The sequence below is a fragment of the Gallus gallus genome, chromosome 1 (genome assembly GCF_016699485.2).
Source record: "Gallus gallus isolate bGalGal1 chromosome 1, bGalGal1.mat.broiler.GRCg7b, whole genome shotgun sequence".
NCBI lineage: Eukaryota > Metazoa > Chordata > Aves > Galliformes > Phasianidae > Gallus > Gallus gallus.
This window is the reverse complement of record NC_052532.1, coordinates 76,385,581-76,397,239: the sequence shown is the minus strand read 5'-3', so window position 1 is coordinate 76,397,239 and position 11,659 is coordinate 76,385,581.

The window sequence follows — 11,659 nt, the reverse complement described above, 5'->3', positions numbered from 1 at the left end:
GTGCAGGTGAGATGGGGCTTAGCCCTGAAGTTTTCAAGGGTTCCCCTTGCGTGTGGGTGGAACTGGGGTGCCCTCCGGCTGAGGAGGGGACCCCGTGCGTGCGGGTGAGATGGGGCTTAGCCCTGAAGTTTTCAAGGGTTCCCCTTGCATGTGGGTGGAACTGGGGTGCCCTCCGGCTGAGGAGGGGACCCCGTGCGTGCGGGTGAGATGGGGCTTAGCCCTGAAGTTTTCAAGGGTTCCCCTTGCATGTGGGTGGAACTGGGGTGCCCTCCGGCTGAGGAGCGGACCCCGTGCGTTGGGTAGGAGCCCCTGGTGAAGGGGTCTCTCCTCTGAGTGTGTGTGTGTGTGTACCTGTTTCTTGTTGCATTTGCAGGTCCACTGTCTCCTGCATAGCTGACGTGGCCTTGGTGCAATGTAGGGTCTGTCTCTGCTCTCGTCTTCATGCCCATCTTCTGTCTGACGGCCACGTGCAGGTATCCGAGGCTGAGCTTCTGGCTGGCACTGCGCTTTGTCTCAAGGATCTCCTCTTTCACAAGCTCCCTCGGTTCCATTTTCTCATTTCTAGGTTAAAAGAAGTATAAGCACAAGTTATTTGCTAGCAACTTCTGTCTGCTGCGGTTCTGCTTGTTTCTTTCAGCCCGCCCCTCCCGTATTGGTTTTCTTTCAGCTGTCAGTTCCTACTTTGCCAATACTGACCAAATTATCCTGTTAGCACATTTCTTTTATTTTTGCCATGGCTGAGAAGGGGTGTGAGCTGCACAGAAATGAAAAGATTAATATAACTGGGGGCATGCAGTCCTACGGCTCTGGAGTGAGCAGCTCCATGTTTGTGCAGCATGTGGGAAAGCTGCAGTCTGGACGTCCTGAACGTGAACGCTGCAGCTCAGCTCAGTGTGTGTCAGCCTCTGTCTGCAAGCAAACCCTCCCCGGCCAAAGGCCGAAGGCCAAAGGCCAAATCCCAAATCCCAAATCCCAAATCCCAAATCCCCGCCTCCATTGCTAACATCAGAGCACAGCAAGCCGTACGTGTGCAGAAGCATCCCAGATTCCTATGGCTCTGTAGCGGTGCGCTAAAGAGGGCCTCGGTCCTACAGCCTCACGGCAGGAACTTGGCAAACAAGGAGCTTCTCACGGGACTGCTCACTTGCATCCACTGCCATCGCATCCACAGCCCGCAGCCCGCAGCCCGCAGCCGTCGGGTGAAGCCCTCAAGAGTACAACGGAGGTCGAGTGCTGAAAGCACGGGAGAGTTCCCGCAGCAACTGCTGCTAACAGCAGACGCTCCCAGCAACTCCAAGGAAGCCCTGAGAGCCCCGAGCCGTGCCCCAGGACCGCTTCCTCTCTCGATTCACCGCCACCGCCACGGGAAAAGCAGACGGGAAAAGGGCACCGACGAAAGCTGCCGATCGCGTTCACGACGGAGGCACTGCCGGCACTCGGGAGGACGGGAGAGCCCGGGGCTACTCGGCTCGAAGCGCTTCCCGCCCGCCCCGTTTCCCCACCTGGCAGCGCGGCGGCGGGTCGGCTCCGGGTGCGCTTTCCGGCCCTTCCGGCAGGCGGCGCCACAGCAGTGAACCGCTGGCTTCACTCCGGCATCGGGCACCGCGTCGCCAACGCGGGCGGCGCCGCGGGAAGAGGCCGCCAGCGGTACGCGAGTACGCGCCGACTGGACGCAGGCGTGCTTAGCGGCGTCGCGGAAAGAAAGCCGGTAGCAACGGCACGCGTTCTAACGGGCGGCGTACCTCCTAGCGAGCCGTCCGTCGGAGATCGCCGGCAAGCGAGCCGCCTCACGGGAGCGAGCGTGGTCGAGTTAGCGGCGCTCCTCCCCGTGCCAAAGGGAGCTGCTTTGCTCTGAGTCCGCATTTGCGAGGACGACGAGGACGACGAGGACGACGAGGAAGGGGCCGGCCGGAGGACGCTCGCGCGTTCACGCGTCTCCAGGGCGCGCGCAGAGCCGTGCGTCACTGCCACCGCACAGCGCCCGCCCGAGCCGCGCGTCGCCGCGGCAACGGCTTCCTCCCCTCCTCCTCGCGGCTCCTCCTCTGCCTCTGCCTCTGCCTCTGCCTCTGCCTCTGCCTCTGCCTCTGATTCCCACTCCCCGTCCTCCTCCCCCTCCCCCTCCCCCTCTCCCCACTCGGCGGCGGCCGCGCGATGAGGTACGGCCGCGGTCGGGGCGGCCCGAAGGGGCGGGGCCGGCGGGAGGGAGGCCGCGGTGCGGGCCGGGCCGGGCCGGGCCGGGCCGGGGCGGAGCGGAGCGGAGCGGAGCGGAGCCGGGCGGGGCGGCGGCCGTCGGTACCTGCCGGGGTCTGCGCTGTGCTCTTCCTTCAACTGGGACTCGTTGTTTCCCGCTCCGGGAGACAAAGCACTCCGAATCCGGCCCAGGAGAAGATCCCACCGTGCAGGCAAGCTGCAGTCATCCCGCCGTGGACGGAAGATCAGCTTTGTCCTCCTGTGGGATTGGGTTAGCAATAAAACGGCTTTGAGGATGACTCTTGAAATAGCGTAATTATTCCTTTAGAGCCGACCCCAGGACTCTTTGTGGGTCCTTTGTGAGAGCGTGCTTTGCTGCACCAGGAGGCGTGGATTTGCGGGCCGAAGCTGAAGGCGCAGCACGCTGTGTGCGCGCTGAGGGCCGTGGGCACGGCGGGCACGGGTTGGGGCTGGACGTGGGGGTCTGAGGCGTCTTTCCCAGCCGTCATGGTTCTGCGATTGTAGCATTCTTTTGGGAGTGCAGATTTCCTCTTGGAATGGATGTGATCCTCCTGGATGACACGCTAGATCACTTGCGGAATGAGCGTGTGATCCGAGAGAGCCAGCACGGCTTCACCAGGGGAAGGTCCTGCCCAACCAGTCTGGTGGCCTTCTGTGATGGGGTGACGGCACCGGTAGAGAAAGGGAAGGCGACCGATGTCATTTACGTGGACTCGTGCGAGGCCTCTGACGTGGTCCCCCGCCACATCCTTATCTCCAAACGGGCGAGATGTGGATTTGATGGGTGGACCACCCGGTGTTCTTCACCAAGACAGTGGTAAGTTCTTTACCGAGAGAGTGGTGAGGTGCTGGAACAGGCTGCCCAGAGAGCTTGTGGATGCTCCGTCCCTGGGGGTGTTCAGGGCCGGGCTGGATGGGGCCCTGGGCAGCCTGGTCTAGTATTAGATCTGGAGGGTGGCGGCCCTGCCTGCGACAGGGGAGCTGGGGCTCGATGATCCTTGAGGGTCCTTGCAAGCCAAGCCATTCTGGGATTCTGTGATGATTCCATGAGCTACTCGTGTGCCCTTCGCACCTCTTGCACAGCGCAGTCTGTTCACTGGAGAGGCGCAGTGAGAAACAGTGAAGGACTCGATGCCGTGCAAACGCTGCTCAGCCTCAACTGAAACACTGCTGTGTTATCAGCAGATAAAGATCTAAAGCCCTGCATCACCCGAGCTGCTATGGAGACCATGAACGCCCTCCCAGCTAATCCCAGTGTACTCACCAAAAAATCCACACCTTAAGGAAAAAGAATCCATTGGTGGTGCTGAATTCGCGGCGTATTTTACAGCACTCGGGGAGAAAGAAAAGAGAGGATAAGTCCAGGAGCTGGCAGCCACAGCAACACATTGCGTTTCTCCTCTGGTCGGCTGCCCGCCCCCCCCCAGTCAACAGCAATTACCATGCGCCTCAGGGTAAAATAGTAAAGCGTTTGTTTCTTCTATGGAAAAGGGCTTTTCACATGTCTAATTTATTCCTCATCTTTGGAGTGCTGATTCATTGGGGTCCTGCATAGGGCTCATCCTACTCTGTTGTTTTAAATCAGAGGCCGCAAGCACACGGCTCGCAAGGGGGATCCCTTCCCTGACTCTAAGGAGCGGGGAGAGAAAGCAAAGAGCTTGGAGAAAGCATCTAGGGATGAAAGGAAAAGTGCCTCAGCATCTGGCAACATCAGCCTCAGTCAGGGCTGCAGCTGCGCAGGTGCCATGTGGAAAAAAAAATAAGGATTGACTTGGCTTCCTTCTGCTCTTCAAAGGCTGCTTCCCAATCACTCCATCCACTCTCTGCAGAGGGAACGTTGCTTCCCCAGGGGGAGACTCGTTGGTTCAGAACCCCTGCAGCACACCCCTGGCGGGCTGGCTCAGCTCTGCAGCCTGCAAGGAGTGCTCTGCCTGCCCTAGTGAGAAGGGAATCGTAGAATCATAGAACCACCAAGGTTGGAAAAGACCCACAGGATCACCCAGTCCAACCAGTCACCCATCACCAACAGTTCTCCTTAAACCACGTCCCCCAACACAACGTCCAAACGTGCCGTGAACACCTCCGGGGTCGGTGACTCCACCAGCTCCCTGGGCAGCCCATTCCAGTGCCTGACCACCCTTTCAGAGAAGCGGTATTTCCTAACCTCCCCTGGTGCAGCTTGAAGCCATTCCCTCTAGTCCTATCACTAGTCACACGAGAGAAGAGGCCGACCCCCAGCTCGGTACAAGCTCCCTTCAGGTAGTTCTAGAGAGCAATAAGGTCTCCCCTGAGCCTCCTCCAGGCTAAACAATCCCAGCTCCCTCAGCCGCTCCTCGTGAGGCCTGCGCTCCAGACCCCGCACCAGCTTTGTTGCCCTCCTCTGGACACGCTCCAGGGCCTCGATGTCTTTCTTGCAGTGAGGGGCCCAAAACTGGACACAGTACTCGAGGTGCGGCCTCACCAGTGCTGAGTACAGGGGGACATTTACTTCCCTGCTCCTGCTGGCAACACTACTTCTGATGCAAGCCAGGATGCCGTTGGCCTTCTTGGCCACCTGGGCACACTGCTGGCTCATGTTCAGTCTCGCGTCAATCAACACCCCCAGGTCTGTTTCCTCTCCGCAGTCTTCCAGCCACTCTGCCCCAAGCCTGGAGCGTTGCCTTGGGGTTGTTGTGGCCCAAGTGCAGGACCCGGCATTTGGTCCGGTTGAAGCTCATCCCACTGGCTTCAGCCCAGCTATCCAGCCTGTCCAGATCCCTCTGTAGGGCCTCGCAACACTCAGGCAGACGGACACTTCCAGCCAACTGGGTGTCATCTGCAAACTTACTGAGGGTGCGTTCAACGCCCTCATCCAGGTCATCAGTAAAGATCTCAAAGAGGACAGGCCCCAGCACCGACCCCTGGGGAACACCACCCGTGACCGGTCGCCAGCTGGATTTAACTCCATTCACCACCACTCTGTGGGCCCGGCCCTCCAGCCAGCTCCTTACCCAGCCAAGAGCGTACCTGTCCAAGCCACAGGCTGCCAGCTTCTGCAGGAGAATACCGTGGGAGACAGCGTCAAAGGCTTTGCTGAAGTCTAGGTAGACTACCTCAACAGCCTTTCCCTCATCCACCAGACGGGTCACTAGATCATACAAGGAGGTCGGGTTGGTCAAGCAGGACCTGCCCTTCGTGAACCCACGCTGGCTGGGCCTGACCCCCTGATTGTCCCGCACATGCCGCGTGATCTCCCTCGAGACAATCTGCTCCATAACGGTGAGGTGGCGAAAAGAGTCACCTCCACACCGCGGTTCCTTACTAAATTTGACGCAAGGGACTTGTCTAGTTTTCTAAATATTTGGCAGAGAAGCTGCAAAATATCAGTGTGAAACAATCAATTGATTTCCATGACCATCGAGTTTCAACCGCCCTGCTATGTGCAGGGTCGCCAACCACGAGACCGGGCTGCCCAGAGCCACATGCAGCCTGGCCTTGAATGCCTCCAGGGATGGGGCATCCACAACCTCCTTGGGCAACCCGTTCCAGTGCGTCACCACCCTCTGGGTGAAAAACTTCTCCCTAACATCCAACCTACATCTCCCCTGTCCCAGTTTAAAACCATTCCCCCTTGTCCTATCGCTATCCACCCTCGTAAACAGCCTTCCTGTTTATACGCTGCCTTCAAGCACCACTGGAAGGCCACGATGAGGTCTCCCTGGAGCCTTCTCTTCTCCAAGCTAAACAAGCCCAGTTCCCTCAACCTTTCCTCAGAGGAGAGGCGCTCCAGCCCTCTGATCATCTTAGTGGCCCTCCTCTGGACCCGCTCCAAGAGCTCCACGTCCTCCCTCCCTGCACTGGAGGCCCCAGGCCTGGACGCACTACAAGAATGGGTCCAGTCCCATAGGAGACCCCAAACTGGGAGGAGCGGCTGATGCAGCAGAAGGCCGTGCAGCCTTCCAGAGGGATCCGGGCGGGCTGGAGAAACGGCTGGGGTCTGAGGCGTCTTTCCCAGCCGTCATGGTTCTGTGATTGTAGCATTCTTTTGGGAGTGCAGATTTCCTCTTGGAAATGCCAAACTATATGACAGCAGCTACAGAGAGCGCAGTAACGCTACTCTGTTGGGAGTACTCTGTTCGGAGGCTGAGGTACGGAATGAGTTCTTTGCTATTCAGAGGGACCTGAACAGACTGGCAAGATGGGTCCAGGTATGAGGTTGAAGACAGCCAAGTCTTGCAAAGTCTTTTGCACTTGGGCTGGAGGAATCCCGGGCGTATATACAGACTGGAAGGAGCAGTCCTTGTGAGAGAGGAGCCCTGCAGAGAAGGACCTGGGGCGTCCTGGTGGATGAAAAACTGCATGTGAGCCAGCAGTTGGCTCTTGCAGCTCGGAAAGCATATGGTATCCTGGGCTCCATCAGAAGAGGGGTGGCCAGCAGGGAGAGGGAGATGATTGTCCCTCTCTACTGTGCCCTCTGTGAGGCACATCTAAAGTACTGCGTCCGGGTCTGGGGCCCCCAGTACAGGAAAGACGGGGAGCTGTTAGAGATGGTCCAGAGGAGGGCCGCAAAGATGATCAGAGGGCTGGAGCACCTCCCCTACGAAGACAGGCTGAGGGAGCTGGGCTTCTTCGGCCTGGAGAAGAGAAGGCTGCGAGGTGACCTCCTTGCAGCCTTCCAATGCCTCAAGGGAGCCTACAAACAGGAGGGGAGTCAACTCTTTACAAGGCTAGATAATGGCAGGACAAGGGGGAATGGTTGTAAGTTGAAGGAGGGAAGATTTAGGTTGGCTATCAGGGGGAAGTTCTTTACCAAGAGAGTGGTGAGGTGCTGGGACAGGCTGCCCAGAGAGCTTGTGGATGCTCCGTCCCTGGAGGTGTTCGGGGCCAGGCTGGATGGGGCCCTGGGCAGCCTGGTCCAGTGTTAGATCTGGAGGGTGGCGGCCCTGCCTGCGACAGGGGAGCTGGGGCTCGATGATCCTTGAGGGTCCTTGCAAGCCAAGCCATTCTGGGATTCTGTGATGATCCAATGAGCTACTCGTGTGCCCTTCCCACCTCTTGCACACCTCAGTCTGTACGCTGGAGAGGCAGTGAGAAACAGTGAAGGACTCGACGCTGTGCAAACACTGCTCAGCCTCAACTGAAACACTGCTGTGTTATCCGCGTTGGCCTGGCCACAGATCTAAAGCACTGCACCACACGAGCTGCTATGAAGACCATGGACTCCCTCCCAGCTAATCCCAGTGCACTCCATCACCTTTGGCTCTTCCACCACTCACCGCAGGAGTGGGGGAGGAAGAAGGGAGGAATAGGTGGGTTTTGTTTGCTTCAGCTTCTGTGCTCCCTGTCTGTATGTACAGAGAGGGTTTGGCAGATTCTTGCCGGCGCTCTCCGTTGTGCTGTAGTTGTTCTGTCACCACAGCTAAATAGAGCATGCCTCTCATGTGAGCAGTCTCCAGAGAACGAGCCAGAGACATGCGACTGTTAAGCAAGCGTGCTGTCTCAGCGACGCAGGAAGTCTTGGCATGGCTGTCCGGGAAGCTGAGTGGTCAGAAGCACAGTGAAGGACTCGATGCTGTGCAAACACTGCTCAGCCTCAACTAAAGAGAAGGCCGGGAAGGTGGTCAGATGGCTGGAGCACCTCTGCTGTGCAGAAAGTCGGAGAGAGCTGGGGTTATTTAGCTTAGAGGAGGGAAGGCTCTGGCCTTCTCCTTGTGGCCTTCCAGGAGCTACTGGAAAGATGGAGAGGGACTCATTATCGGAGTGTAGCGACGGGACGGGGAGCGGTAATTTTTATGTTGATGTTGATGTTGATGTGTATTTATTAATTTATTTTCTTGCAAGGAAGAGAAGGTAGGTTTCGATGAGACGTTGTGAAGCAATGTTTCACTCTCAGGCAGTGAGGCAGTGGCACGGGCTGCCCAGAGAAGATGTGGGTGCCCCATCCCTGGAGGTGTCCAAGGCCCGGTCGGATGGGGCCCTGGGCAGCCTGACGTGGTGGGCGGCAGAGCTGCCCATGGCAGTGGGGTTGGAAGTGGGTGGGCTTTGAGGTCCCTTCCCACAGAAGCCGTGCTGTGATTCTGTGAATACTTGCATTTGAACTGGGCTTGATATACTGAACGCACCTTCAGCTTTGTTCCCTTGAGTCAGCCGTTAGCAGCAGGCAGCAGGCAGCAGCAGCAACCTGGCACTGTATGATTTGTGAGAGAAGTGCAGACTTTGTCACTTCAGAAGCGTTGCAGTCAGAGTATGAAATTGGTCTTCGCAGAGTAAGGGGAAAGGCTCGCTAAGGATACCATCTAGTGGTAGTAAGAGGCAAAGACCTACGGAGCCAGCTGTGAAGCGAATGTCAGTCCTGTCAGGAAGCTGCTCATCAACTCCCTGCTTTGCAAGCAAGTGATGTCACCGAGTAGGACCGGGATCAGAACTCATCCAGGCCGGCATGTCCCAGCTCTGTGGGGTGAGGCCACACGAAGGAAATCCTTGGTCCTGCACTTGGGGCGTAACAGCCCCAGGCAACGCTCCAGGCTTGGGGCAGAGTGGCTGGAAGACTGCGGAGAGGAAACAGACCTGGGGGTGTTGGTCGATGCTCGGCTGAACGTGAGGCAGCAGTGTGCCCAGGTGGCCGAGAGGGCCACTGGCGTCCCGGCTTGTATCAGGAGTGGCATTGCTAGCAGGAGCAGGGAAGTGATCATCCGTCTGCACCGAGCTCTGGTGAGGCTGCACCTGGAGTGCTGTGCTCGGTTTTGGGCTCCTCACGGCAAGAAAGACATGGAGGCCCTGGAGCGTGTCCAGAGAAGGGCAACGAAGCTGGTGAGGGGTCTGGAGCACAAGTCTTAGAAGGAGCAGCTCAGGAAGCTGGGATTGTTTAGCCTGGAGGAGGCTCAGGGGAGACCTTCTGGTGCTCTGCACCTACCTGCAGGGAGGTTGTGGAGAGCTGGGGGTTGGCCTCTTCTGCCATGTCACTAGCAGTAGGACTAGAGGGAATGGCCTCAAGCTGTACCCACGGAGACTCAGGTTGGACGTTAGGAAATGCTTCTTCTTTGAGAGTGCTGGAATGAGCTGCCCAGGGAGGTGGTGGGGTCATCATCCCTGGAGGCATTCAAGAAACGTTTAGACGTTGTACTGAGGAACATGGTTTAGCGGGGAATACTGGTGATAGTTTGCAGTGAATCACGTTGCACGCGACAGGAGCTGATTTAGCCCCACCGTGACATTTTCTTCTTTCCTTTCCCTCATACGGAGCAAGGCCACGAACTGAGAGAACAGGGTAAAAGAAATCACGACAGAACAGGGGCTGAGAACAAGTCCCTAGAAGCCAGGAAACTTGAACACTGCAAAAAATGCCTGTCTCAGCCATTCCCTACAGACAAAATCTGCCATGCTGTGCTCAGAGTAGAACAAATTTCACGCCTCCGTTGCTCCTTGTGGCACGCCAGGAAGACCACGCTGCTGCGGCAATGTCTGTGTGCCAGAGTTTGTTTGTAGAGCCTTACAGAGAAGAGGCCTCAATTCCAAGATGGACCGCAAGAAGCCTGTCATGAGATTGGCTTTCTTGAAGACGGGAGTGAATATCTGCTGTTTCCCGTGTCCTTAGCACGTAGAAGTCAAGTGTGCACAAAGGCCAGCGGCTACATGTGTACTTTGTGTGCTTTTGGTCCTGTGTGCTTTTGGTCTGGCTTAATAGGCACCTACTCCCCGAAGCTGTGAGCAGATGCCTAGTGGGACTGTCAGAGATGTGTATATCTAGCTGCTGCAGATATCACCGCAGTGAGAAACTGGAGGCACACACCTCTTTCAGAAAGAGAGAAAAAGCACGCAGTGAGAAGCTGAAGGTGCTTCATTCACTTAATTGTTTTGCAAAAAAGGAAGGGTGAGGAGAGGAGAGGAGAGGAGAGGAGAGGAGAGGAGAGGAGAGGAGAGGAGAGGAGAGGAGAGGAGAGGAGAGGAGAGGAGAGGAGAGGAGAGGAGAGGAGAGGAGAGGAGAGGAGAGGAGAGGAGAGGAGAGGAGAGGAGAGGAGAGGAGAGGAGAGGCAATTACAGGGTATTTAAGTCCTTCCTCTGGGGGGAATTCAGAGCTCTCCAAGTCTTTTCCATTCAAGAAAAAAAGCGTGACAACAATCAAAATGTGGAAGCAGAATCATGTAAACTTCTGGCTGAGAAACAAATCTTTTCTATAGAATGTCTTGTGTCTCTCTCTAAGAATAAACAAATACATTTTTAGCAGCGAGAAGGTTTGTTCACCAACTCAAGTAACAAATTCTTCTTCCTTGACACCTACAAGTGAGGTCTGGCTGCTTTCAAGATTATGCCTTTCGGTCAAACTCAAGTTATTCGGATCCCTATATACGTATCAGGGAACGAGACTCTATGGGCTACATCATGCAGGCAGTGAGAGCAGATGATGCAATTGTCCGTTCTGTCCCACTGCAATCATTTTAAAAGGCCCGCATGACTTTTGGAGGAGTATCACTTTGTAATTCATCTGAGCTGAAAGTGCTACAGCATCACTTTGGCAAAAGAGAGAGCTCCAAACCAGGCTCAACTGTACTGAAGGCTCACAAAGGCAGATTGCGTTCTCAGTATTAGATGGTAGAACTCTTGGGGACTAGGAAGACTTGTGCAAAAAAAAGAAATGCTTCTTTGCACCTTTGACGGAAGTTCTAAGTGACAGTGCAACACGATACGCTTCGTGGACTGAAACGAGTGATGTCGCTGCAGAGGACATGTTGGGTAACGCTGTGCACAGGTATCCTGGCTCTGGCCATGGAGCACTGCTTGCACAGCTTCGTGGATAGAGATTTCCTACCGGTGTACCACCACAGAAAACTTTCTTGAACGTGAGCGTTTTCGAACACTGGAAGAGGCTTCCTAGCAAGGTGGCTGGTGTCTGTGCCTGTCAATGTACTTTAACTTTTGTTAGCCCTGTATGTCCCTCCCAACTTCTGTTCTACGCTATGCTATGCTATGCTATGCTATCCTATCTTGTTCCATTCCATCCCATCCTCCTCTCCTCTCCTCTCCTCTCCTCTCCTCTCCTCTCCTCTCCTCTCCTCTCCTCTCCTCTCCTCTCCTCTCCTCTCCTCTCCTCTCCTCTCCTCTCCTCTCCTCTCCTCTCCTCTCCTCTCCTCTCCTCTCCTCTCCTCTCCTCTCCTCTCCTCTCCTCTCCTCTCCTCTCCTCTCCTCTCTCTCAGAAAGCATGTAGCAGAGCAGAGATCTATCAGAGCCAGCATGTGTCTGAAATACATCAGAGAGACCTCCTTGAGAAAAGACTGGATGACAACATTCACCTAGAAAGGGTCTTTGAGGTTTTCCACAGCATCCTTCTTCACCCGGAAGATGCTATATGAGGCGATCTCTATGATGACAGTGGTTGTAAGGAAATCTCCAGTCAGAGGTAAAATCTCCCAAACTGCATGAGGCATGATCAGGCTTCTGTCCCTGTCTCAAACACCATATATCATATCCACGG